Genomic DNA, 27,274 nt, shown 5'->3' on the forward strand with positions numbered 1-27,274 from the left:
AGTGGAGGCTGCAGAACAGCAAAGATTTCTGCCTGCTCCTTCCTCTGGAAGCTTCGTCCCAGAGTGGCACTGGCCTGATGCCAGCCAGAGCTCTCCTGTATGAGATGTCTGTTGACTCCTGTTGGGAGGTTTCTCCCAGTCAGGAGGCCAGGGGGCCAGGGACCCACTTAAGGAGGAAGTCAGTCCCTTAGCAGAGCTGGTACACTGTGCTGGCAGAATTCCTCTTGTCAGGATCAGCTGCTCTCTTCAGAGCCAGCAGGCAGGAATGATTAAATCTGCTGAAGCTGCACCCACAGCCGCCCCTTTCCCCAAGTGCTCTGTCTGAGGGAGATGGGGGTTTTGTCTGTAAGCCCCTGACTGGGGCTGTTACTTTCCCCTCAGAGATGCCCTGCCCAGTGAGGAGGAATCTAGAGAAGCAGTCTGACCACAGCCACTTTGCCATGTCCATCCCAGACCTCGCAGCCTCCTTAGCACTGTCAGGGGAAAGCCTCCTACTGAAGCCTCAGTAATGGAGGATGCCCCTTCCCCCACCAAGCTCAATCATCCCAGGCCAACTTCAGACTGCTGAGCTGGCAGCTAGAATTTCAAGCCAGTGGTTCTTAGCTTGCTGGCCTCCATGGGAGTGGGACCTGCTGAGTGAGACCACTTGGCTCCCTGGCTTCAGCCCACTTTCCAGGAGAGTGAACGGTTCTGTCTTGCTGGGGTTCCAGGCGCCACTGGGGTATGAAAAAATACTTCTGCAGCTATCTCAGTGTCTACCCAAACAGCTGCTCAGTTTTGTGCTTGAAACCCAGAGCCCTGGTAGTGTTGGGACACAAGGGAACCTCCTGACTTGCAGACTGCAAAAACCGTGGGAAAAGTGTAGTAACCCAACTGGGTAGTACAGTCCCTCATGGCTTTCCTTGGCTTGGGTAGGGAGGTCCCTGGCTCCTTGCACTTCCTGGGTGAAGCAACTCCCCACCCTGCTTCTGCTCGCCCTCCGTGGGTTGGATCCACTGCCTAACCAGTCCCAATGAGATGAACTGGGTATCTCAGTTGGAAATTCAGAAATCACCTGCCTTCTGTGTTTGTCTTGCTGGGAGCTGCAGACTGGAACTGTTCCTATTCAGTCATCTTGGCCCCTCCCTCCTGTTATTATATTTTTATGATGAATTTAGGATGAACAAAATTTAATAATTCCCATAGGGAACTTTGGGACACCTGAGCATATGTCCTTGGATGTCATCTGAGATAAACAGATTTAAGGGGAACAGGGGACAGAGTAATCCAAGAAGGGGAAACAAAAGACGAGAAGGCCCTGGGAGTGGTGGTAAATCAATGTCTGATTGGCTCGTTCTGTTGTAGGAAAATCTGGATTCTTGTCACAGACCAGGAAAGATTAGGCTCACAGACACATAGAAGGGTGAAAAAAAAATGGATTTATTGGGCAGAAAGAAAAAAAATGGGAAACAGGGACTCTCAGCAAAATGAGAATCCTGCTAGCAGGTTTCCTGCTTCACTGCTTGAATCCCAGGTTACCACCCAGGAACAGGAGAAGCCAGGCTCTTCCCCCCTGCAAATGGCTTGAACTTTCCAAGGCTCCACCCTAGTGCGCACCTCTCCCAATGCAAAGGCTGGCTGGGGATTCTCCGGGGTGCCCTTTTTACTTGGCTGTCTCAATTCCTTTAAAGTGAGTGGCGTGAGCCTGGGTTATTGTGGCTCTCTAATGAAAGAAGGTGACACCCAAAGACACAAGGATCTAAAGGAGAGAAGCAAGATGTGTGGAAAGGCAGTTCCATTGAGTCGACCTGTACCCATTTCCCCTTGCCAGCTCATCCCTCATCCTACATGCCTCAAGAGGCAAAGAGATTTTTCTTTGATTCTACAGAGTTGATTCCTGTGTGTTTGGGTCAAACCTGAAGGCGTTCATCTCATATATCAGAGGGCCTCCCTGCCTCTCACAGTGGACTCACTTAGTTCTGCCTTCCTTTTGAGCACTTGCAAAAACCTAACCCCTGCCTCAACTTTGTCCACTAAAGGTAGATGTGCAAATGTGAGCCATGTGTGCCATTTTAAATTTCCTAGGACTCATATTAAAAAGGTAAAAAGAAACAGGTGAAATTGATTTTATTTTATGTTTTTATTTTATTTTAATAATATATTTTATTTAATCCAATATATCCATAATGTTATCTGTTCAACATATAATCAATGTAACAATTACTAAGGAGATATTTGGTATTCTTTTTTCTCATACAAAGTGCTCAAAAAGCCAATGTGGAGTTTATACTAACAATACATCTCAATTCAGACTGGCCACATTTTGAATGCTCAGCGGCCACATGGAGCTAGTGGCTTTGTCATAGACAAACTTCTCCTATGGATGAAAGGCTGCTCCCTTCTTCTCTCACATGGTCCTTTCTTCCTCTCTGAGCTGAGGAAGAGAAAAGAAGAAAGGGAATATTTAATATTTACTGGGCACCAGCTCCTCTTTGTTAGGTATCATAACAGGGGACTTCTCATGTTATCTCTTAGAAACCTCTTATTTATTTATTTATTTGAGATGAAGTCTCGCTCTGTCACCCAGGCTGGAGTGCAGTGGTGCAATCTCAGCTCACTGCAACCTCTGCCTCCCAGGTTCAAGTGATTCTCCTGCTTCTGCCTCCCAAGTAGCAGGGATTACAGGCACGCACCACCACACCTGGCTAATTTTTGTATTTTTAGTAGAGACAGGGTTTCATCATGTTGACCAGGCTGGTCTCAAACTCCTGACCTCAAGTGATCCACCCTTCTAAGCCTCCCAAGTGCTGGGATTACAGGCATGAGCCACAGCATCCGGCTTATCTTCCCGTTTAGACCAATAGGCAAGCCATGATTCCAAATTCCATATGTTTGGCTACATCAGTGGTAAATCCCAATAAACGTTGGATCCCAGAGATCAAGGTCTTTGGGGCCTCAGTGAGGTAGAAGCAATGGAGGGCAGCCTGTTTTAGCCTTAGATTAGCAAAACTATGGTTTGGTTCCAGTAGTGTCTTGTCAGTCTCTTATGTCTGTATAAAATCACAAAGACCCAGGAAAGGCCAAAAGCCATAGCCTTTGACAGTTCAATGTAATTATCCTGGTGAGGATTGTGTGGCTATGAATTGTTTCCCACAGGTGGCTCTTGCATCCTGTCATGCGTCTGGCTATGTTTGGTTAAAATGTAAGACACTACATATTTTATGTATAATATTAACTTTGCTTGGTGGTCATTATCTGTAGTTTCTTATGCTCTTAGCTATAAAGTCTATTCATTATTGTTATGACCAAGTGATTCATTTATTTTTTCATGCTAGTGAGTCTTCAACAAGCCTTCCACATTTTAGCTGTGTTCCATGATGGACTTCTCATTTTTCATGCAGTGATAGCCACCCTAGTTCAGAATCCTAGGGTGCTGGTGAAAACGCTCCAGGGATGGAGACATAGATAGTCAGGTGTCATTTCAGGAAGGCAAAAGCCATTTCATTGTTTAAGAGCTTTCCATTTTCCCCTTAGTTTCCTTGGTTACACTCAATATTTTGGGTTAATGGATGCTCCTGCTAATATGCTGACCTTTTCAATCAATACATTTAGCTTCAGGCATTCTTGAAGTCAGTTCTCTATGCTGACTCTTCAGCAGCCTCTGCATTAGATTAGAACCTTCCTTCCCTCATCAATATACCAATTTTAGATGCCGACTTGCAAAGGCATTGTTTTATAAAACAATTACTTTAACTTTGGTGGCTTGAAATTTCACCAGACATTCCAAAATCTTCTAAAATTTAAAATGTCCCTATTCTTATAAAGCTACCTACAGGAAGATAATTTTTAAGGAAAACCTGGTCTGGGCTACATACCTATTCTTAAGACAAGCAAGATTTTTCATTATAGTCAAGATTGATTGACCTGTCTATCAAACAGACTACTGTAGGATAAAGCCTTATAAATAAATGACTAGCATGGACTTTTATCTCACCACCACCTTTTATTTTAGTGTTTGAAATCATGAGTGCTAATAGTATAGTTTATCATGATAGAAGCATATTTTAGACTTCTAAGTTTTAAACCTTAAATTTTCTCAATGCATCATAAAATAGAGCAGTGTGGTTTGTATTGACTTAAGTAGAAATTGGGCATTTTTATTCTGGTAAAAAAGTGCCTGGGCTTGGAAATGGATGGTGGATATAGATCTTAGCACTACTGCTTATAGCGTGGAAAGTCTTGGATGAGCTACTTAAATTCAGAAACAATTCACTTAATCACTGTAACTAAAATTTTCACATCTCTAAAATGTTAACTTATTCTTAGCACTACATGAGAGGCCTGAAGAGTGTATCTTACAGAATATTAAAGAATTTAAATGCGAAATGCCTTTTAAAATATGTAGATTGAAACTTATTAGAGCACCAGGTGGGTGGCCAGGCTTGGTCGCTCACACCTGTAATCCCAGCACTTTGGGAGGCTGAGGCAGGAGGGTTGCTTGAGGCCAGGAGTTCAAGACCAACCTGGCCAACATAGTGAGACCTCGTCTCTAAAATAAATAAATAGATAAATAAATAGACACCAGGTGTAAATAATGGTGGTGAATAAAGCACACTAGTTGTCATTACCACATTTCTAAGTAGGGACCAGTGCAATCGCCCCTACATAGTAATACACATTACATTGCACATGTCTACTAAGTTCTGTGTCCAGTTTCCCAGGAAATGCAACAAGATACAGGTGAAATGAGAAAGTAATGATCCTATGAAGACTTGTGAGTTTTTAAGAAACACTGAAAGGATTTGTATGAAAAATGAGAGATCCTCAAGTTTTAAAGGTTGATGGCAATATAGAGCGGGAAGAGCAAGTCTGGGCCCAGTCATGGAGACACTAGAGAACTAGGAAGACAATGAAGAAAGAGAGCTATTTCTTCAAATTATTTGTAAGGAAGGAAAAGAGAAGATGTCCAGGTAGTAGGACTGGGATGAGGTAGTGAAGCAAAACTGAGTCTCTGAACTCTATCTGACTAGGGACTTGATTTTTCCAGAAAGTAGGGTAATGCTGAATGTGCATTTGGATACCTATCAGTCTAAGCTAGGTTTTGGGGGCTGTTATCAGCTAATGTTTGTGTAGTGTTTTTCACCCCACCAATCATGTCAAGTAGGCATTGCCTATCCATTTTATAAATGTTTCATCCATTTTATAAATGAATAGACAATAGACTCAAAGATGATAGTGACTTTAATGTCACTCTGACTGAGACTGCTTGTTGCCTACCTAATATTCACTTTTCCTTACATCCTTAGTCAATGAGTCTTGATATTTTTCAGGGTGGCAGCCTAACTAAAAGAGTGTATTTCCCAGCTAAGCATGGCATTATAACTGAATTCTGTCCAATCTGAAAGCTATTGGATGTCACTTTCGGAAAGCCTCCTTAAAAATGAATAGGACATGCCTCTTTTTGCCTTACCCCTTTTACCTTCCTGTCCCCTGGAATGGCAGCCAGAGTAGCCATACTGTGACAATGAGGATGCAAACCATGTATGTATGAGAATGGTGAAGCAGATAGAAGGACTCTGACTACCCAGTGACTTTGTTAAGGTACTACAACGGCCTGGACTGACCACCTCTGGACTTTTTTTTTTTTTTTGGAGACTGAGTCTTGCTCTGTCACCCAGGAGGCTGGAGTGCAGTGGCATGATCTTGGCTCACCACAACCTCTGCCTCCAAGGTTCAAGCAATTCCCCTGCCTTAGCCTCCCGAGTAGCTGGGATTACAAGTGTGTGCCACCACGCCCAGATAATTTTTTTTTTTTTATTATTTTTAGTAGAGACGGGGTTTCACCATGTTGGCCAGGCTGGTCTCGAACTTTGGCCTCAAGTAATCCGCCTGCCTCAGCCTTCCAAAGTCTTGGGATTACAGGCGTGAGCCACCATGCCTGGCCTCACCTCTGGACTTTTTAAATAATCCCTGGAGGGGCCGGGCGCGGTGGCTCAAGCCTGTAATCCCAGCACTTTGGGAGGCCGAGACGGGCGGATCACGAGGTCAGGAGTTCGAGACCATCCTGGCTAACACGGTGAAACCCCGTCTCTACTAAAAAATACAAAAAACTAGCCGGGCGAGGTGGTGGGCGCCTGTAGTCCCAGCTACTCGGGAGGCTGAGGCAGGAGAATGGCGTAAAAACCCGGGAGGCAGAGCTTGCAGTGAGCTGAGATCCGGCCACTGCACTCCACCCTGGGCGACACAGCAAGACTCCGTCGCAAAAAAAAAAAAAAAAAAAAAAAAAAAAAAAAAAATCCCTGGAGGCTATCAGAGTTTATTAAAAGACCCAGAGGTTATGATTAGACCAAATTCAGTTGGTCTAATCATAACCAACATAGTCACATAGCTAGGACTTGTAGAGCTTGGACTTTAAGACGTCTAACTTTTGCTATTTCCACTCTGGACATGCACCCAGGCAGGTCATTTAAAGGCGATACTTAAGTGGAAGAATAATCAAGATGTAAAACCACTCAAATAGTTTCATAAATACTTTTTGGGGAACATAGAAGTTACTGGTCTTATAGAAGTCCTGTGGTAGAAAATTGTTTTATTCAGTTTTCACTTTAGAAGTTTAAAACACATTTAGGTTTTCTCTTCTCTGGTTCATTTCAATAACTTTCCCTCCTTATCTGACTCTTAGTCTTGTTGGAATCTGGTCATGTGGTTGCTGTGTCTGGATTGTGAGAAATATAAGAATGCACGAAGCCAGTGTGGTCTTCTCGCCCAGCCAACTAACACATGACTCATGCATTCCAGTAAAGCTGGAGCGGGCCTGGCCACCAAAACCTGACCCCTGAGTCATTTCAATCAACTGCGAATGCCCAAGGCAGCTGCATGAATTTGCTCAAACATTCTTTGGAAGGTATATGCTAATCCTTTCTTCCTAGATATAAATATTAACTCATCCGTGCCTGTAGTACTTGTGGTCTCTGAACCCTACTTTTGGAATGCAGTTGGGGATATCAAGTTTGCAGGCTTGAGACACTGCCAGGTGACAGTTTGCTTCATTTTTCCATGGCCTTATTTAATCCTTTATTACTTTTTTTTATTTTGGTAGCACATGGCATTCATTTATGCACTCCTGGGTGAGCAAAGTTCTTAGGCAGTTAACCTGAGTGACAAGGCACAAATCAATGGTCACTTCTTCCCTTCACAATGGGAAATTACTGACATAACCCTTCTAGTTTCTGGTTCAGCAGGGATGCAAGAGGTTACTGAGAACAGTGTCAATAACCTTGCATGATGTGCTATTTCTTTTTCTCTTTTTATTAGGCTGTTTGCCCCCCTCATCATGCCCTTACAAAATTATCCTCGTATTTGTGTCATCAACCCTTTAACCGATTTCAACACACTTCCAGGAAGATTCAGTGGGTGTTTCAATCTACTATTTTGCAAGAGTGTCTCTTCTTACCTATCCATAAACATAACTAATCTTTCTTTCATATCAATCTGTACTAATAGTACATTTGTAGCTCATGGAATCTAATAAGGATTATGTAAATTTCTGCCTATTGATTTTTTTAAGTCCTCCAAACTAGATAAAAGGAAAAGCTTTTATTTTCTGATGTCCCATTTAATAATTCAGTCTTCTTTTTCTGCAACTTAAACTCCATATCTACTATAATCTCTGCTTCATAGAATAGCTATTCTTGTAAATACTTCAAAATTTTTTTCAGAAGGTCAAACAAGAGCTTCCTGCAAGATATAAAGGTGAGAGAACATTTAAACAGGCATCTCCAGTCATTGATATGTTACTTGCTTCCTTGAAAATTCCAATTATCTTGTGTACATGTTTTAAATTGCAGACATTGCATTGGATAGAGATATCAGATTCACTGGGAAAGAGAAAGAGGGGCTAAATTTATTTTAGCTGAGATTTCTGCCACAGGCTCTTCAAGTTGAGCACCTTCTCTCACTGGGTAGAGAGGCTAATTTAGCTTCATAAATGATGATTTTCACAACACAGATGCAATGTACCATGAATTTCACTAGTTCAGAAAGCTAGTTATTATGTACCTTGTGTTTTAAAAGTTCCAAGAAAAGGAACCATTAACCATCTTACTTTTATCAATCAAAATAATTGGATTGAAAATAACATGAAATTTTCTAAGTAAATCAGTTATAATAATTGCTTTGTGATTTATGAAATATGAGTGGGCTGTTGAGAAATACACTCTCTGGTTGATGGACCATATATTATGCTAGCTGTTCCTTAAGGCTGCTCTTCTGAAAGCAGATCTATTTGCTGAAAGAAGTGGACTGAAATGGGAAACAAATTGTGCATTAGAAGGCACTAGAATTATGAATGTCAGTCTGGAATGGAAAACATATAATTCAGAAACATGTTTCTTGGGAGGATAGACAAAGCATGAGGTCATAGGAAGGAAGGGCAGAGATGGGGAATAAATGATTAACAAAAAGCTTCTGAATGCTCTGTGGAACAGCCCCAAGTCCTTTCATAGATCAGTTTTACATTGCCTTAACTTTCCAATGGGGGCGTGGGGAGGCCCATGGGCATTTTAGAAAATTATAAAGTTTGCATTCATTTTTTTCATGATTAGTATTTTCCCTTATTCTTCATTGCCTCTTCCTGAACATTCTCTGTGGTATTATTAGAACTCTTATTAAAAACAAAAAAACCTCTTTCCAGCTCATGCCATTTCACCCCTGTACCGCCTTCTGTCTCTCCTACTGACCTCCTGGTAACTCTCCATCATTGATGGAAGACTTTTGCACCTTACCCACAGTCTTCCTTCCCACCTCAAAACATGTTGTCATCCTGGGTAGCTTCAACATAGTAATTAGCTATACTATTTTGGAGACTACCACTGAGGCAGGAGAATAGGGCCCGAAGGCAGGGAACCTAAGGACGTCCTAGAACTTAATCAAATGGAAACACTTCAGCTATGACAGGAAATATCCTCTTCATTTACATAGGGCATGCAATAAGTAAATGACTGATATGGTTTGGCTGTGTCCCCACCCAAATCTCAACTTGAGTTGTATCTTCCAGAATTCCCATGTGTTGTGAGAGGGACCCAGGGAGAGGTAATTGAATCATGGGGGCTCGTCTTTCCCATGCTATTCTTGGGGTAGTGAATAAGTTTCAGGAGATCTGATGGGTTTATTAGGGGTTTCTGCTTTTGCTTCTTCCTCATTTTTCTCTTGCCACTGCTATGTAAGAAGGGCCTTTCACCTCCCGTCATGATTCTGAGGCCTCCCAGCCATGTGGAACTGTAAGTCCAATTAAACTTCTTTTTGTTCCCAGTTTTAGGTATGTCTTTATCAGCAGCCTGAAAATGAACTAATACGATGACTTTGTAACTTTACTTCATCCTCTTCATTTACATACGATGTACTCCAAGTAAATAACTTTGTAACTTCACTTTAGTCTCTTCATTTACATAGGGTGTACACCAAATAACCAATGGAAACCTCTAGAGGGTATTTAACCCCCAGAAAATTCTGTAACTGGGCTCTTGAGCTGCTTGCTCAGGCTGCTCCCACCTTGTGGAGTGTGGTTTGCTTTTCAATAAATCTCTGCTTTTGTTGCTTCATTCTTTCCTTGCTTTGTGTGTTTGGTCCAATTCTTTGTTCAAAACGCCAAGAACCTGGACATGCTCCACCAGTAACACCATCTGATATTCACCCTCCTTCTAACTTCCTTCTGAAAAACTACCTCTTCCCCCGACTCTTATTTCCTTACTGTAACTTGCAGCATTTATCACTCTTGCAGTCTCACATCTATTTCATGTTACTTGATTTTCTGGCTTCCCCGTTAGAGTGTCAAGTAAGCTTTATAGAGGAGGAGACCATATTTGTTTTTTCACCATTTTATCCCCAACCATGATTACAGTGCCTGGCACATAGTGAGTGCTCAATAAATACTTATGGATTGAATGAGTGCATCCTTCATCACAAAGCACGATGCTTATATAGAGAAGTCTTGACCATCCAGACTGACTGGGGAAAAAGCCTGTCTAATGATATAGAACAGATTGGAATTTTAATTTTAAGATAAGCAATTTATGATTATAAACATTCAAGTACCTTCAGTGTATGACAGGTCAAATCTTGGGCAAAATGGTGAAGCAGACATCAATCTCCTTTTTTTGTTTTTTTCACACTTTTCCTCCTCTTCAAGGACTTGGAGTCTTGTCATTTTTCTAGTCTATCAAAACCTGCAGGGTGTGACAAGAGTCGCTGAAACCTCAGTATGCACTTCACTCAAGGCCTTCCATCTTGCTTGACCATTTCCATTTATGTATTTCTTGTTCAGAAAGGGAAAATTTTAAGACCTGTGGAGAAGTTCATATGGAGAAGAACTGAGGCCTCAGGCCACCAGACATGTGTAAGTCATTTTGGAAGAGCAAAGGTAGCTATCTACTCTGGGTTTGTGTATTAGTCCCGTGTTTCTGATGCTTTCACGTTTTCAAGCCTTGCTGACCCCGGAGGGACAGCCCCTCCCAGGGCTAGTCAATTCCTAGAGATAGTGAAGGGCTCACCTGCAAGTGTGTCTTTCAGATGCAAACCAACCAATCCAAAGCCCATACCCTCAACCACTTCCTTTATTGAACTCTTACACTCCACGTGGTCCTGAATGGCATGGCGTCTCCATCTTCTTCGGAAGTGTAACCAACCATCTTTTCAATGGCAATCAGATCTGTTGGCCTCACCATATCTGAATAATAATAAAGCTACATTTGAAAACAGCATGCCACCTAGAATGTTTAGGTAAGCATGACTTAGTTGAGGGTGAACTAATGAAGTTCCTTAGGAACACAAAGAAGAGCCATGTACATTTGTCTTTGAGTGGGGCGGCTTATGGCAAAACTACAGGATAATTGAGGAGTCTGTGGAAATCACCACATCATCCCCACAATCATCTTGAATCCCTTAGGTTTGAGATGAAGATGTGAGTAGGATTTCATGGAGAAGAAGTGAAGTATCTGAGGGATTCCCAGAGAACAACCAGGGGCAAGGCCAAGGGTGGATTTGTGAGAGAAAGATCCTCAGACACTCCTTCAATTTCTACTAACGCCTCTCAAGCCACCCACTTATCTAACACTCTTCAATATGCGCAATTGGCATTATCTTTTTTAAAAATAAATAATTTATTTCATGTTGAAACAAACACAAACTTGCAGAAGAGTTGAAAGAAGAATACAGAACTGTTTTTCCCTGAACCATTTCCCTGAACAAGTTCCCAATCTGATGCTCCAACCCTCCCGAATCCTATAAAAAACAACATTTTCCTACACAACCACAATACAACCATCCAAGTCAGGAAATTAGCACTGATACATTAAGACCCTGCAATCTGCAGGCATCAACGAAGTTTTGATAACTATCCCAGTAACACCATTTATCACAAAAGGATCAGTGCAAAGTCACATGCGGAACTTGGTTGTCATATCTTTTCCATTTCCCTCAGCTGAAACAGTTCCTCAGTCATACTCTGAATTCCATGACTTGGACACTTTTGAAGATTATAGGGCAGTTATTTTACTGAATGCCTCTTGATTCGGGTTTGTCTGAGTTTTCTCAGGATTAGATTCAGGTGGGCATTTTCTTAGTCATAGGGAATGTGAGCATAAGAACACCTCCAGCAGCCTTTGCTATTTTTAATGACCTGTAGCAAACAAGTGTGTGTTTGTTGGGCAAAATGAGTCCCTGGGAGGTGATTGTTTTCAGAATGAGGTGAAGTGTATACGTGTTTACATGTGTATACACTGGATAAGTGTACATAAGTGAGTGTGCGTGTATCCACTCCAGCAATAGTCGATGAAGGAGCCTATTCAGGACTCAATACCTCTGGAGTTATTTAGAGCTTGAAGAATCCTCACTAAACCTATATCTAGTAGTCTGCTAGTTGACATGCATGATATGAAGAATATTTTATTGGCAAAATGAGTGGTGGTCATGAAAAGCCGTTGGTTGGGGATAATGTACAAAATGCACCACTCTTTATGTCTAACAGTTTATTTATTTTAAGTTTTTGTTTTTGAGACGGAGTCTTGCTCTGTTGCCCAGGCTGGAGTGCAGTGACATGATCTTGGCTCACTGCAACCTCCGCCTCCCAGGTTCAAGCAATTCTCATGCCTCAGTCTCCTGAGTAGCTGGGATTACAGGCACACACCACTACTGCCCGGCTAATTTTTGTATTTTTAATAGAGATGGGGTTTCACCACGTTGGCCGGGCTGGTCTCAAACTCCTGATCTCAGGTGATCTGCCTGCCTCGACCTCCCAAAGTTCTGGGATTACAGGCATGAGCCACCGCACCCAAACCCAACATTTTATTTTTATTTTTTTAATTTTTAATTTAGTTTTTTTTTTTTTTTTTTTTTTTTGTGAGATGGAATCTCTCTCTGTTGCCCAGGCTGGAGTGCAGTGTTGTGATCTCCTCTTATTGCAACCTCCGCCTCCTGGTTCAAGTGATTCTCCCACCTCAGCTTCCTGAGTAGCTGGGACTACAGGTGCCCACTGCCATGCTCAGCTTTTTAAAAAATTTTTTGGTATTTTTAGTAGAAATGGGGTTTCACCATGTTGGCCAGGCTCATCTCCAACTCCTGACGTGAAGTGATCTGCCTGTTTCAGCCTTCCAAATGTTTGGGTGAGGGAGAAAGGACAAGATGGAGGAAGGTAAACAAGAAGGCACCGCCCCTGTTGTTTCCGGGTTTTTCATCACCAACTTACCCGTGCGCAGGAAAATGCAGCCCGTGCCCGGGAAAATGCAGATCAACTGAGCAGGCGCCGTGGGACGTCAATCCGAAGAGATCGAAACTTACCCAGCCACGCCTATGGAGACGCCCCTATCACGCCCTTATCCCGCCCACTGCCCTCCCCCTTCCAGTACCAATGCATAAAAGTCCGTTGCCGGCAGGAGCCAGCGTGACTTCTTCGGCCCCGCATTCATGGACCGGAGAACCTCACCCGAGAGTGCCCGCGTGACTTCCCTGGCCCCCCCACACCTGAGGACCAGAGAACCTCGCCCGAGAGTGTGCGCATATTTGCAATAAAAGACTGCCACTTTCTTATGTACTTTGGCCTCATGTTTAATTACTTAGCTCTCCTAAATTAAGTTACATTAAATTAAATTAAGACAGCAAAGTGCTGGGATTACAGGCGTGAGCCACTGCACTCAGCCAAACAGTTTAAAACAATATGTGTAGTTCTTGAGGTCTTGAGATACAATGTCCCAAGGCTCTCCTCTTCTCAACACCCCCTGACTATCGCTTGAGTCTATACAGTCCTGTTGGCCGAATATCTTTGTATTCACTTCAGAGTAAGCCTATCACATAAGGTGCTAGTCGGTGTGTTCTGGGGGAGAGTGGGCAAACCCTGTACTAAGGAACAATGTGATGATTTTGCATGCCTTCTTGCTCATAAGTATTTACGGGTTTGGCAGACCTTGGTCTGCCATGGTAAGATGACTCTTCAGTAGTGACGGTGGAGTAAGAAAACATAGCTCACACTACCAGGCGTAAGTTAAATGACACCACAAGGAAACATGCAGATAAATCCATTATGTAGAACAAGGCAGTTCAAATGGACTCTTTTGATAGTTGATGTCATGAAAGGAAAAGTGGGGAGGAGTGCTATGGATTGAAACTAAAGGAACACACTGTCTAAATGTTTCTATGAGCCATGATTAGATTCTAGTTGAAAAAATAGCTATGAAATCCAAAATATTAGGTAATTAGAAAAAATACGGCCTGGCATGGTGGCTCACGCCTGTAATCCCAGCACTTTGGGAGGCCGAGGCAGGTGGATCATTTGAAGTCAGGAGTTCGAGACCAGCCTGGCCAACATGGTGAAACCCCGTCTCTACTAAAAATACAAAAATTAGCTGGGTGGTAGTGGCGCAGACCTGTAATCCCAGCTACTTGGGAGGCTAAGGCAGGAGAATCGCTTGAACCTGGGAGGCGGAGGTTGCTGTGAGCCGTGTTCATACCACTGCACTCCAGTCTGGGCAACAGAGTGAGATCCTGTCTCAAAAACGCAAAACAAAAAAACCCCAAAAGCTTTTATTTTGATATAATTTTACTTACAGAAAAGTTGCAAGAATAATACAAAGAATGACCATATAAACTCCACTCATAATTTCCAAGTGTTAACATTTTACCATATTTACTCTTTCCTTCTCTCTCTCACACACATATGTACATGCACACACACACACACACAAAATATGTACATTTATATATTTAATTTTTTCCTGAACCATTTTGAAGTCCACTGCAGGCATGATGCTTCTTTCCTTCAGTGATAATTTCTAAGAAATAAGGATATTCTCTTACATAACCACACTAATAATATTTAAAATCAGGCAATTTCCATGGACACTATACTGTTATCTAATCTATAGACCTTTTTCAAATTTTGCTAATTGTCCCAATAATGTCCTTTACAGCAAAAGAAAATTTCAGATCTTATAAAGCATTCAGTTGTCCTGTGTCTATAATCTCATTTAATCCTAAATACTTTCTTAGTCCTTCTTAGCCTTTCACAACAATGACATTTGTGAATACAGATTAGTTACTCTGTATAATGTTCTTTAGTTTGAGTTTGTCTATTTTCCCATGATTAGACTCAGGTTATGCGTTTTTGGCAGGAATAGCACAGAAATCACGTGTTCTCAGTGCATCATATTGTGGGTCACATTTATGTCAGTTGGTCCCACTTCTGATGATGCTGAATTCGATCACTTGATTAAGATCTTGTATGACAAATTTCTCTACTATAAAGCTACTTACTATTTTCCCCTTTGTAATTAATGAACATCTTGTGAGGAAAAACTTTGAGACTCTGTAAATATCCTTTTACTCCTGGTGCTAGGCAGAATGGCCTCCCAAAGATGGCCATGTCCTAATCCTGGAACCTGTGAATATGTTACATGGCAAAGGGGAATAAAACTTACAGATGGAATTAAGGTTGCTAATCAGCTGAGAGGAAGATTATGCTGGTGGGCCCAAGGTAATCGCAAGGGTCCTTAAAAGTTCAAGAGGCAGACAAATGAATCAGAGTCAGAGAAGAAGTTATAATGACAGAAGCAGAAGCAAAATCAGAATTATGCAAAGTGAGAAGGACTTGACCCATCATTGCTGGCTGTGAAGAGAGAAGGGATCATGAGCCAAGAAACATGGGTGGCTCTTTGTTTTAAAATGTGGATCTTATTATTATTCAGATACAGTGAGGCCAACAGACCAGGAGATCATTTCCATTGAAAAAATACTTTGTTATACTCGCAGATCCCAAGTGCGGACATGCCAAATGATGGGGGCTACATGAGGAAGCACTGGGCTTGGTGTTTTAGTTCATCCTCACACTGCTATAAAGAACTACCTCAGGGCTGGGCGTGGTGGCTCAAGCCTGTAATCCCAGCACTTTGGGAGGCTGAGGCAGGTGGATCACAAGGTCAGGAGTTCGAGATGAGCCTGGCCAACATGGTGAAACCCCATCTCTACTAAAAATACAAAAATTAGCTGAGTGGTAGTGGCGTGGACCTGTAATCCCAGCTACTCCAGAGGCTGAGGCTGGAGAATCGCTTGAAACTGGAAGACAGAGGTTGCGATGAGCCGAGATCGTGCCACTGCACTCCAGCCTGGGTGAAAGAGCGAAACTCCATCTCAAAAAAAAAAAAAAAAAAAAAAAAAAAAGAGAAATACCTCAGGCTGGGTAATTTGTAAAGAAAAGAGTTAATTAGTTCACAGTTTTGCAGGCTATTATAGGAAGCATAATGCTATATCTGCTCAGCTTCTGGGGAGGCCTCAGGAAACTTACAATCATGATGGAAAGGGGGAGCAGGCATGTCACATGGCCAGAGTATGAGCAAGGGAGTGAGGGAGGAGGTGCTACACACTTTTAAACAACCAGACCTAACAAGAACTCACTATCATGAGGACAATACCAAGGGGGATGGCGCTAAACCATTAATGGTTTAACTGCCCCCATGATCCAATCACCTCCCACCAGGCCCCAACTCCAACATTGGGGATTACATTTCAATATGAGATTTGGGCAGGGACACACATCCAAACTTTAACAGTTGGTCAGGAGGCAGAGAGTGCAAGGTGAAAACATGGGCAAGAGCCTTTATTGTGGTTTCCATTGGAAGAAATGGGTGAGGCAGGGTAAGCAGGTTTAGATCAACTAGTTTGAATAATTTCAGTGGACTCTGAGGTGTAAGGGCTCTCTCTAGTGTCTGGTACCTGGACTGGGTGATTAAGGCAGGGTAGTGGTGGCCCAGAGTGTCAGAGCTCAACAGAGGAGGTAGTTGTGGGTGTGGGCTTTGGATTAGTTGGTTTGCATTAGAAAGGCACACTTGCAGTCAAATCCTCTACTATCTCTAGGGATTAGCTAGTCCTTGGAAGAGCTCCAGGGTCAGCAAGGTCCCAGGATATCAAAGCATTAAAAATAGAGAAAATAAAAATATGCTATTAATACACCTCTAGAAGTTGGAAATGGCAAGGAAAGGGCTTCTTCCCCAGAGTCTTCAGAAAGGAATGCAGCCCTGCTAACATGGTGGCGTTAGCCTGGGGAGACTTGCATTGGACTTCTAACCTACAGAATTGTCAAATAATAAATCTGCATTGTTTTAAGCCACAAAATTTGTGGTAAGTTGTCACAGCAGTAGTTGGAAACTAATACAATATACTCCTCAAGCTTCCACCCACTAATTTTAGTATCGATTGATGATTCTTGCCTAAATCAATTATTATTATGATGGTAATTTTTCTTATCCCATTGTTCCTTCTACTTCATAGGTGGTTTTCTACTACAAAGACAATGTTTTTTCCCCTTGCCTCCCCACCATTTATTTATATAAATATGGACACACAGGTCCTTCTTTTGTTTAATGGACTATACTCCTTTATTGTCACTATTCATTTTGATGCTCAAATTTTTCCTAATTTCATCAGTAGGAACACCCTTAAGCTGACTTCTGTGTCTTTTTGACTTGTCAGTTGGAAAATTTGCATGTGAAGGCCATGTAATGGGATTATTATTAATCTTCTTAAGTATGACAATGGTATAAGGTTATATAGGAGAATGTCCCCTTTCCTTGGGAGATATATTTAGGGGTGAAGAGTGATGGTATTATTTGCAACTTACTTTCAAATGGGTCAGCACCTCCAAAAAGGCGATGTTTTTATATGCTTTGTGCATCTGTGTCTCTCTCTCTCTGTGTGTGTGTCTGTGCAGGGAGAGAGAGAGAATTAGCAAATTTGGCAAAATGTCAAAATGATCAAATCTAGGTGGAGGATAACCAAGTGTTTATTGTGTTATTCTTTCAATTTTTCTGCAGGCTTAAATTTTTTTACAATAGAATTTAGGGAAAAATGCAAACAAAGAAAAATAGCCTTAAGGAACAGCTGATTCATTGTTCTCAGAACATAGTTGTGCATATAGCATACACTTCATGATCTTTCCCTTAGGTCCAGGGTACAAAAAGAATAATTTTTTTAATGAACATTTTAAAGTGTCAGCTTAAATCTGGCCTCTGTGATTTAATTAAATGGAAAGTTCGCCCATAAAGTGCCTGAAAGCAATGACCTCATTAAAGTATGTAAACACTGGCCCTCAGATCTCATTTACACTTTTTTATTTGTTCTTGTGGACAAAGTTATTTTATAATCCAATCCCTGTCTAAATCACCATAAGTTTTAGATTAGCAATGACCCATAAAGGGAGTTTTAATATGTAGTTTATAGAAATCCACATTCCAATGAAAATCCAACCAAAGGGGAATGAAAATGCAATGCAAAGCTTATTAAACTATTTGAAGTTTCTTCTACCCAATTTTTCAGAGCTTTTTATACATGACTAGACTCATACATTTATAATCATTGAGGTTTGGCAGGTACAGAGAGCTGATATGAAGTGTTGCAAGAAAACTGATGAAGGAACCACCCAGAGAGTTGCCCTGTGGTAGCTTTAAAACAGGTCAATAAATTCTTTGAAACTTTTCCCCTTCAAGAGTGGAGACCCATTCTCTTCCACTTGAGCATGGGTTAGACTAGTGACTCACTTCTAACTAATAGAATATGGCAGCAGTGGTGGTGTGTGGCTTCTGAGACTAGATGGTGTCAGCATGGCAACTTCCTCTTTGCTGTCTCTCTTATATCATAGCTGCCATGCCGTGAAGACACTCAAGCAGCCCTATGAAAAGGTCCCCTTTGGGGGGAACTGAGACTTCTTGCCAACAACCATGTGAGTAACCCATCTTGGAAGAAGATCCACCAACCCCAGTCAAGCCTTCAGATGACTGTTGCTCTAGCCAACATCTTGACTGCAACCTCATGAGAGACCCTGTGCCAGAACCACCCAGCTAAGCTGCTCCTGAATTCCTGACCCCAAGAAACTGAGATAATAAATGTTTATTATTTTGAGCCATGATATTTTTGGGCAATTTGTTGCAAGGCAATAGATAACTAATACAGGTTCTCATAATGTCATTATTTGGGTCCAGTCAGCATGCTTTAGTATCTGGGAGTTTTTTTTCCCTCTCGTTCATAATCTAACAGCAATATAAGAAATACAAGAAAAAGACACTAAAGAGACTTCCCTGGATTCTCCTGGTATTGGTGGAGGTAACATTTGACTCTTTACTTCTTCCCTGCTGAGTCTGAAGGGCTTTTGCTTGAAGTAATTTGCCATTTTGGAGGAGGAGCACTATTTGGCTAGTGTGTGTTTTAGTGGCAGAAAGTCCCTTAGGAAATGAATAAACCCAGAGTCTCCAACTCACTTAATAAAGGATTGCATTAAATCCTGCAACCGTCCTGTGATGTAGGCACTACTTGCCTGATTTTAAGACTGAGGGAATTGAAGTATTATGTGTCAGGGATATACACAAATTTGGGGGAATATGAAAGGTCTTGGAGGCTGTCTTCATAAATATCCAGTTACTTCTGCGTCATGGAAGAGAGGAAAAAAGAAAGGCATTAAGAAGGGAACAGATATAATGTACTGAGTATGGGGAGAAAGGTACTCTCTTTTCTCCCAAATGAGAGAATTATTTCCTGAAAGGCTGGGTGAAGGTCTAATCAAGTTGACATGGTCCTCAATCCCCAATTCCCTTGAGGCCTTGGAAACCCAGCCAGCTGAGGCCTGAACAATGAACATCCACATGGCTACTTTCCTTTGATCTTCTGCTTTCTTTGAACAAAGTAGCAGAAGGTCTTGAAGGGCAAAAGTTGCCAATTTCTAGGTTTTCAAAGACTCTGGGAGCTGGTGAATGAAAAGGGATGTTTGTAGCTTTATGTTGTGTCAGGAATTTGATAACCACTATCTGGGGATGTTGTATGACATGGTTGAACCTGAACAGACACTGCAGACATGGTGGTCTGTTGTCAGTCCTACAGCAAAACGACATTCACTATTCTGGCCAGGTTTTGAAAAGGAAAGTACCAGCGATGTGAAGTCAAACAGATTCTCGTCACTCCCTTAGTCCTGGTTCTGCTACTAACCAGCTGTGTCCCTTCACTATGAATCTTGTTCTCTTCATCCACAAATGTAGATAAAGTATTTTCTCAGAATTTTTTTAGCTCTGACATTTTAGGATGACATGATTCCTCCAGGAAGCTCCAAAAGGCTCCAGTTCCATAAAGTAAATGAATCCTAGTTGTTTTATTTGTACCTTGTCAGAGGTGTTTGAACCAGAGTGACTCCATCTTGAATAAGGGCTAGGTAAAATAAGGCTAAGACCTGTTGAGCTGCATTCCCAGCAGGTTAGGCATTCTAAGTCACAGGATGAGACAGGAGGTCAGCACAAGATACAGGTCATAAAGACCCTGCTGATAAAACAGGATGTGGTAAAGAAGCTGGCCAAAACCCACCAAAACCAATGGCAATGAAAGTGACTTCTGGTCATCCTCACTGCTCATTATATGCTAATTATAACGTATTAGTATGCTAAAAGACACTCCCACCGGTGCCATGACAGTTTACAAATGCCATGGCAATGTCAGGAAGTTACCCTATATATAATATATAGTTACCCTACATGTGTAATAATTGTTATTATCAAAATAATTCCCCTCTGATTAATGTTATGGTAGATTTCATAGTCTTTAAAAAAGATGGTGAAGTCCACATTTAAGCGAAACTGAGTAACTCTGAGTAGGGCATTTTGGAAATAATTTCTCTTTGAAAGCAGATTGGGCACCAACAAAGAGTGTTGGTTTACTTTTAACTTTAACTTCCCCAAAGTGACAAAAAATAAACAGCCATTTAAGGTGAAAAAACATTGGTGGCTTTTCCCCAGAAAGTCCTAATGTGTGTCTTCATTTTAGTTTATGTGTTCCTAGTAAAAATGACAGAAACACTGAGCTAGGCTTCTGTGGTTATTTAAAATTCAGCATGCTATGAACTTTCTATGATAACAGACGTGTTCTATATCTGTGCCATCCAGTATAGTAGTCCCTAGCCACATTTGGTTATGTACTTGAAGTGTGGCTAGTGTGATTCAAAAACTGATTTTTAATTTTATTTAATATTAATTAATATATATTGAAATTCAAATAGCCACATTTGTTTAGTGGCTACTGTATTGGATAATACTAACCTAAAGCCTTGATATGCTGAAAATGTCTTTGCAAAAATTATAACTGAGGAAATTATGACAGTGAAAGAGATTAGACCTAACCAACTCCATCTCGCTTCTAATCTTTAAGTTGTCCTCGTTCATTCCTGGGTGTAGGCCAACTAACCTTGGAAAGGAATTTAATTTATGGTTTAACTCTGAAACAAAACTGATAAAATAGCCTTTGCCCATTTGAAGCCAAGGCTGGCTCCTCAGTCCCTGCTCCCAGGGTCTCTGACCTTGTTCCTGCTGTATGTGCTCAGCTTGGGTTAGGATAACAAAGTATTACAAAGATCAATAAGACCCGCACTATTGTGAGCTCCTCACATACAGTATCTCATTTAATCCTCGAAAGATCTCTGAGATGTAGCATCATTTTCACTCAGCTTGCTGCTAAGGAATATAAAGTTCAGTGAGGTTAAATTGCTAAGGCCACACTGTTACTAACAAGTAGAGCTGGAATCAAGCCAGGATCTTTTTAATTTTATTTTAGTTGTTCTGAGATGGAGTCTTGCTCTGTCACCCAGGCTGGAGTACAGTGGCACGATGTCAGCTCACTGCAACCTCTGCCTCCCGGGTTCAAATGATTCTCCCACCTCAGCCTCCCAAGTAGCTGGGATTACAGGCATGCACCACCAAGCCCCGCTAATTTGTATTTTTAATAGACACAGGGTTTCACTGTGTTGGCCAGGCTGGTCTTGAACTCTTGAACTCAAGTGATCTGCCTGCCTTGGCCTCCCAAAGTGCTGGAGTTACAGGCAAGAGCCATCGTGCCCGTCTCTGACCCACCATATGACACACCCCAGATTCTGATTTGCACTTTTGGCCAGTACCTTGGGGGAATCCTATATTTTTGATCTGATTTGCAAATCGTGCTTTGAGAAACATGACCCATATTCTCCTCATTCTGAAAAGAATTCCAAAGTAGAGTTGCCTTAAACCAGAGGTTCTCAACTAGGGGTGATTTTGCCCCCCAGGGGACATTTGGCAATGTCTAGAGCCATTTCTGGTGTTAAAATTAAGTTTGGCCTAAATCTGCCTCCTTACATATTTCAAGTTTGGCCTAAAGGTTTCTCCCTACATACTGAACTGTAACCTAACTTGATATGTAAACAGACTAACTTACCATTGTACCAATCACAGAGTTTCAGCCAATCACGGGCAGCCAACTGTTCAAACCCTGTTCAAATAAGGCAAACACCGTGCTATAAAACCAATCCAGCAGTTTCTGTACCTCACTTCCGTTTTCTGTGTGTCACTTTCCTTTTTCTGTCCATAAATGTTATCCAACCATGTGGCAGATCTTCGGGTCTGAACCTATTGTGGTTCTGTGGGCTGCCTGATTTTAGAATTGTTCTTTACTCAGTTAAACCCTATTAAATTTAATTCGTATAACGTTTAACACTGGTTGTCACAACTTGTGGGGAGGTTGCTGCTCGAATCTAGTGGGTAGAGACCACAGATATACCCCATGTTGGGGTGGGGGCTGGTACTGTCCTGTGCACTGTACGCGGTTTAGCAATATCCACTGTGCATTTTCCCCAAATGTTAATTAGTTCTGAGGTTGTGAAGCCTTGTCTTTAAGCAAAGCCAGGACCTCTGGTGTCCCTGGGAAAGGCGACAACAACCTGAATGTAAAGTGAAAAAAATAACAAATTTCATCGTTGACTTTAAAGAAAACCAAAATATTTCACCCCAAAATATATTTCTTTGACATATTTTGAGATGGCTGTTCAGAGCGCCTGCAAACAGAAGCAGCCCTGCAAAGCTGTCTTTTGTGGGGACAGATTTGCATCTGTAGAGAAAATCTGCACTGATGCAGCCAGGCTTTCTCTTAGCTCTGCCTTGTCTGGATCTAGGAAAGATGAACTGACAGTCTGACACATTTAAAGGTCTGAAAGAAACATTTACCATCTATTCTCTCTGAGGGCTGCTACCTGTGAGGTCTTATCTATGTAATGAGACCAACTTTGCCAGCCAGGCCTCCTCTTCTCCTTCTCCTATAACTTGTTTTGCCAACATAGCGTGCTTTGCAGTCTCCCAAGTCCCCATTCATTCTGTAACCTCAAGATGGTATAAAAGCATAAATTAATTATCTGGCCATTTCTTTGAGATCTCATATTTTGTAGGACTCTCATGCACGTTAATAAATTTGTATGCCTTTTGTCCTATTAATCTGCCTTTTGTCAGTTGATTTTTCAGCAAACCTTCAGAGGGCAAAGGGAGAAGTTTTCCCTTGGTCCCTACACATTGGTTTCAAGCAGCATAGATTCCAGTGATTTACAGAAATTCAAGGCAGTGATTTCCAGCCTTATCAGAACAGTGCTCCCCTTTAATAATAAATAGTTGTAGGAAAACTAAGAATGAAATAGTTACAAATGCCAGTAGATTCAGGTGTGTTATATTGAGAACTGGTGGTGTCAGGATTTTCCAGAACAATGAATGACTTGTGCTAAAAGTTCCATACAGAGCAAAACACAAACTTTTGATTCATACAGTAGTTGATTTCCAGAAAAATTCAGGGTTTATTAAAATTGCTAAAAATACTTTTGTGTTTATTTGTAAAATGCTGTGAGCATCTATCCTCAGATAATCTTGAGAAGGTTTTTACACACAATGCAGGTCTAGCAGGGCATCCAGAAGTCCTGAAGGACGGAGAGGATCCTTCTTTTCTCTGGACTTTATGACCAATGAGGGTTGCTTAAAATCCCCAGCTGTGGCTCATGAATATCTAAGGCACCCCCTCCCTTGGGTATGCTAATCAAAAACACACAATGAAATATTCTAATTTCCCTCTAGCACTTGAGGCCAGGAGTTTGAGCCCAGCCTGGCCAACAAGGTGAAACCCCGTCTCTACTAATAATACAAAAACTAGCCAGGCTTGGTGGGCCTGCATTCCCAGCTACTCACGAGGCTGAAGCAGGAGAATCGCTTGAACCTGGGAGGCAGAGGTTGCAGTGAGTCAAGATCATGCCACTGCACTCCAGCCTGGGCAACAGAGTGAGACTCCATCTGAAAAAAAAAAAAAAAAAAAAAAATCAAACTTCAAACTGTACCCTCCATGCTGATCACCTCTACCATGAAAGATCTGGATGGTGAGTCTTTTCAACATCCCTCTCTGTTGGCTGTGTGGTCCCTGGAAGTATTCCTTTTCTCTTCATATACTAAATTGAATGATTTTGGCACAGAATAATAACATGTCGTTTAATGGACAGAAAACCATGATGGAAAATGTTATGCTGGTAGCTACTATGTAGAACTGATGGGCCCTGACCCCTGATGCCAAATTTTAAGTATTTTGAATGTTTCTCAATATACTCATCACGGCTAAAATTATGAGGAGATTCCTGTTTGGCTTCCACGGTCTCTTCCCGCATCCCTCAAAGTTTTCAGAATCTGAAATGATAGGCTCCACACCCTGCCTTCCTAGGGGCCCAGAGCAGCACAGGGATCTCTGCCATATGCCTGTGACCTGGGTTGCCCAGTGACTCCGAAACACTCATAAGCAGATTTGCAGCCTTTACAGAGAAAGAGGGGAGCTTGTTTTCACAGTTGCTGTCTTATCTTCTCCCTTGCACTTTTGGCAACCCATACGTATTGATACCTTTTCATATTCAGGCAGAGAAAGTCACATCTGGCTGCCTTAGTATGCTGATAAATGTTTATAGCACTTACCACTTGCCAGGGTGTAAATACTCCCACATTGTCTGACGTGAAACCACCAACTAGCTATCACTGAATGTGGAGTTGGGGAAAGAGGTATTAGCACACCATTAGATGATATTCCCATTATTCTGATAAAATAGACATAAATAACCTCAAGAGTATAGTTAATAGTAACATTCTGAAATTATTTTAGATTTATAGAAAAGTTGCAAAGGTAGTACAGAGGGTTCCCATATACCTTTTACCCAGCATCTCCTAATGTTAACATCTTATATAACCATGATACTGTAAACCAAAAATAAAATTCTAAAGCCCCTGAACCATCTAAATGAACCCCTCCTTTTGGCCAAGGGCATTCCAGAGTTAACCTGAAAAACTAGTTCAGGCCATGATGGAAGAGGGGGTTGGATAAGCCTCATTATACCCCTCCAGCATTAATATCAACACAGACCTTAAGTCTAATAAAAACACATTTACAGTCTATTTTCTCTGAAGCCTGCTACCTGGAGGCTTCATCTGCATGAGAAAACCTTGGCCTCCACAACCACTTATCGTAACCCAAACAATCCTTTCTACTGATAATAACTTTTTCAACCAATTGCCAATCAGAAAATGTTTAAATCTACCTATGACCTGGAAGCCCGACCCCTGCTTCGAGTTGCCCCACCCTTCCAGATTGAAACAGTGTAAACCTTACATGTATTGATTGATGTATTATGTCTTCCTAAAATGTATAAAGGCAAGCTGTACCCAGACCACCTCGTGCACGTAATCTGGACCTCCTGAGGCTGTGTCATGGGCATGTCCTTAACCTTCACAAAATAAACTTTCTAAATTGATTGAGAGCTGTCTCAGATACTTTTGAGTTCACAAAACATTGATCAAAACTAATGAGTTTACACTGGTAACAACATATATCCCTTTGTGAGAGAGAGGTGATGTGTCATACTTAGCAAAAAGAAAACTCACACATTTCTTAGTCTATGAAATTTACACCATAGCTTGGAATGAGGCATCTTGACTCACTGTGATGAACTTTATTTCTCAGAAAAAAAAAATGAGTTCCATGAAAATCTGACTACGTATATAGAATTTTGTTGCTCTGATGAATTTCATCTATATTCTGTCAAGACAAAAAATATGTCTAAAAACCTTTGAGAATGGGCAGCCATACAAGAGTGGTAAGCAGGAAAATAATATGAACAGATTTCAGTTTTAAGAAGGCTATTCTGGAGGCTACTGTGGGGACTCAGAAAACAATACCCCAAAATAAAGGCTCCAGAAGCAGCCTTAGAAGCAGATGTTGTTCTCTGACCTTCCCCTGCCCTCCTGTCTCTCAGTCCCATTCTCCCCAGAGGAGCAATAGAAGCTAGAATCCTTCCCCAAGGCAGGTTCTAGAAACCAGAAACCCTGTTCCCCAAAGCCAGCCATAAAACATAAAAACATTAACTTTCCCTCCCACCTTTCTGTGTAAAAACTGGCCATACAGAAATGATCTGACCTGACTAGTTTGGCTGTAGGTCCTAAAACCCCCATTCCAGAGAGGGTCCTGCCCCATACGCAGAAGGAAGGAATGCTGCTCAGAGAGGTCAAGAAGAATCTAGACAGACAGGCCTTGTTGGGTTTCCCTACTCACTCTATTAGCTTTAGATCACAACATTTTTGTCCAATCACATTTCTGCACAGCTGTCCACACTATGTTGTACCTAAGCATAAAAATGGCCAGTTTGCTCTGTATCTTTGGGTCTTCATTCTAAAGGTTCCCATGTCACATAAAACTATGATCTCAAATAAATTTGTATGCCTTTTCTCCTATTAATCTAATCTGTCTCTTGTCAGTGATTTTCAGAGAACCTTCAGAGGGCAAAGAGGAAGTTTTCCCATCGCCCCGACCCTGTGAAAAGAATGCACTGGAGCAAAGAAACCGGAAGATAGCTTAGAAGAAACTATTGTAACAGTCCAGGCAGGACTTACTGAAGGTCAAAATTGAGGCAACAACAATGGGAATAGAGAAGCGATGGTTTCAAGCAATGCTAAGGAGATGGAATCTACAAGACTCCATTGATTCCATAAGGCCTCAGTGACTGATTGACAGTAGAGCTGGGTACTCAAAGTTAGGTTTCTGACTTGAAGGGAACATTGGAGAGGGGACAGGTGTTGAGTTGAAACGTTGCTGAAATGCTTGTGGGATTACCTGTGTTTCTGAAATGTTGTTTAAAGTGTTTGTGGGATTACTAAGAAGCATGAGTAGATCAAGTTAATCTTCAGAAACTTTTTATCACATGTTGGGCTATGGGATCAATTTACTGGACTGAACTTCCTACATTAAAGTTCCTTATCATTCCCTCTATCATGTAATTTAGAGAGCAAGCAGAGAACAAAGACACAGGTCAACAAGCTTCTTTAAAATCTCACTTGCTCTCCTTCTCTATTTCCATTTACCCTGTGAATAAAGAAGAATAAAGGGGTGGGAAAGGCCTATCCTCATTCCTCTTGCTGTTTCCACAGAGGACAATGAGGCAGGACTGAGCAGTGTCTTTATCCCTCGTGGAATTCCAAGGTGGACACCATCTGTGAAACGACTTCATGTTGGCCTGAACTTGCTAGGAGCTTTTAGCCACTCACTTGGGTGTAATCCAACACATGACGTAATAGTCGGCCGTCTGGATTAATCAGTCCCAGCTGCTGGACGCTCTGTTCTGTGTGGGGGTTCAAGCCTCTCCATCTGTTCCTGGGGCCTCTCCACTTATCCCTTCTCTGCTTGAGCCTCTAGCCATGACAGATGGCTCTTTCTCAGTATTACAGATAATTTTTCTCTGATCAGTGTCTCAGCTCCAATTTGTGCTTAACATTTTTAACTGCCCCTAATCACTGCCATCACTGTAGGCATTTATGGAGATTAATTTATACTACGTATGCATATGAATGTGTCTGCATGCATATAATGACCAGCACACACACACATAATTTCATTCTATTTACCATTCGCACACAACAACTAG

The 27,274-nt window shown here is 41.7% G+C and overlaps 1 long non-coding RNA gene across 1 annotated transcript in view; it reads left to right on the forward strand.

Moving 5' to 3' along the window:
- Positions 1-26,667, forward strand: part of LOC139360883 (uncharacterized) — a 52,465-nt gene extending 25,798 nt beyond the window's left edge. Inside the window, exon 3 of the long non-coding RNA XR_011618426.1 lies at positions 26,112-26,667. This is a non-coding gene — a long non-coding RNA (uncharacterized lncRNA). The remainder of the gene's footprint in view (positions 1-26,111) is intronic.
- The last annotated feature ends 607 nt before the right edge of the window (positions 26,668-27,274 follow it).

This window comes from Macaca nemestrina, chromosome X (genome assembly GCF_043159975.1).
Source record: "Macaca nemestrina isolate mMacNem1 chromosome X, mMacNem.hap1, whole genome shotgun sequence".
NCBI classification, from domain to species: domain Eukaryota; kingdom Metazoa; phylum Chordata; class Mammalia; order Primates; family Cercopithecidae; genus Macaca; species Macaca nemestrina.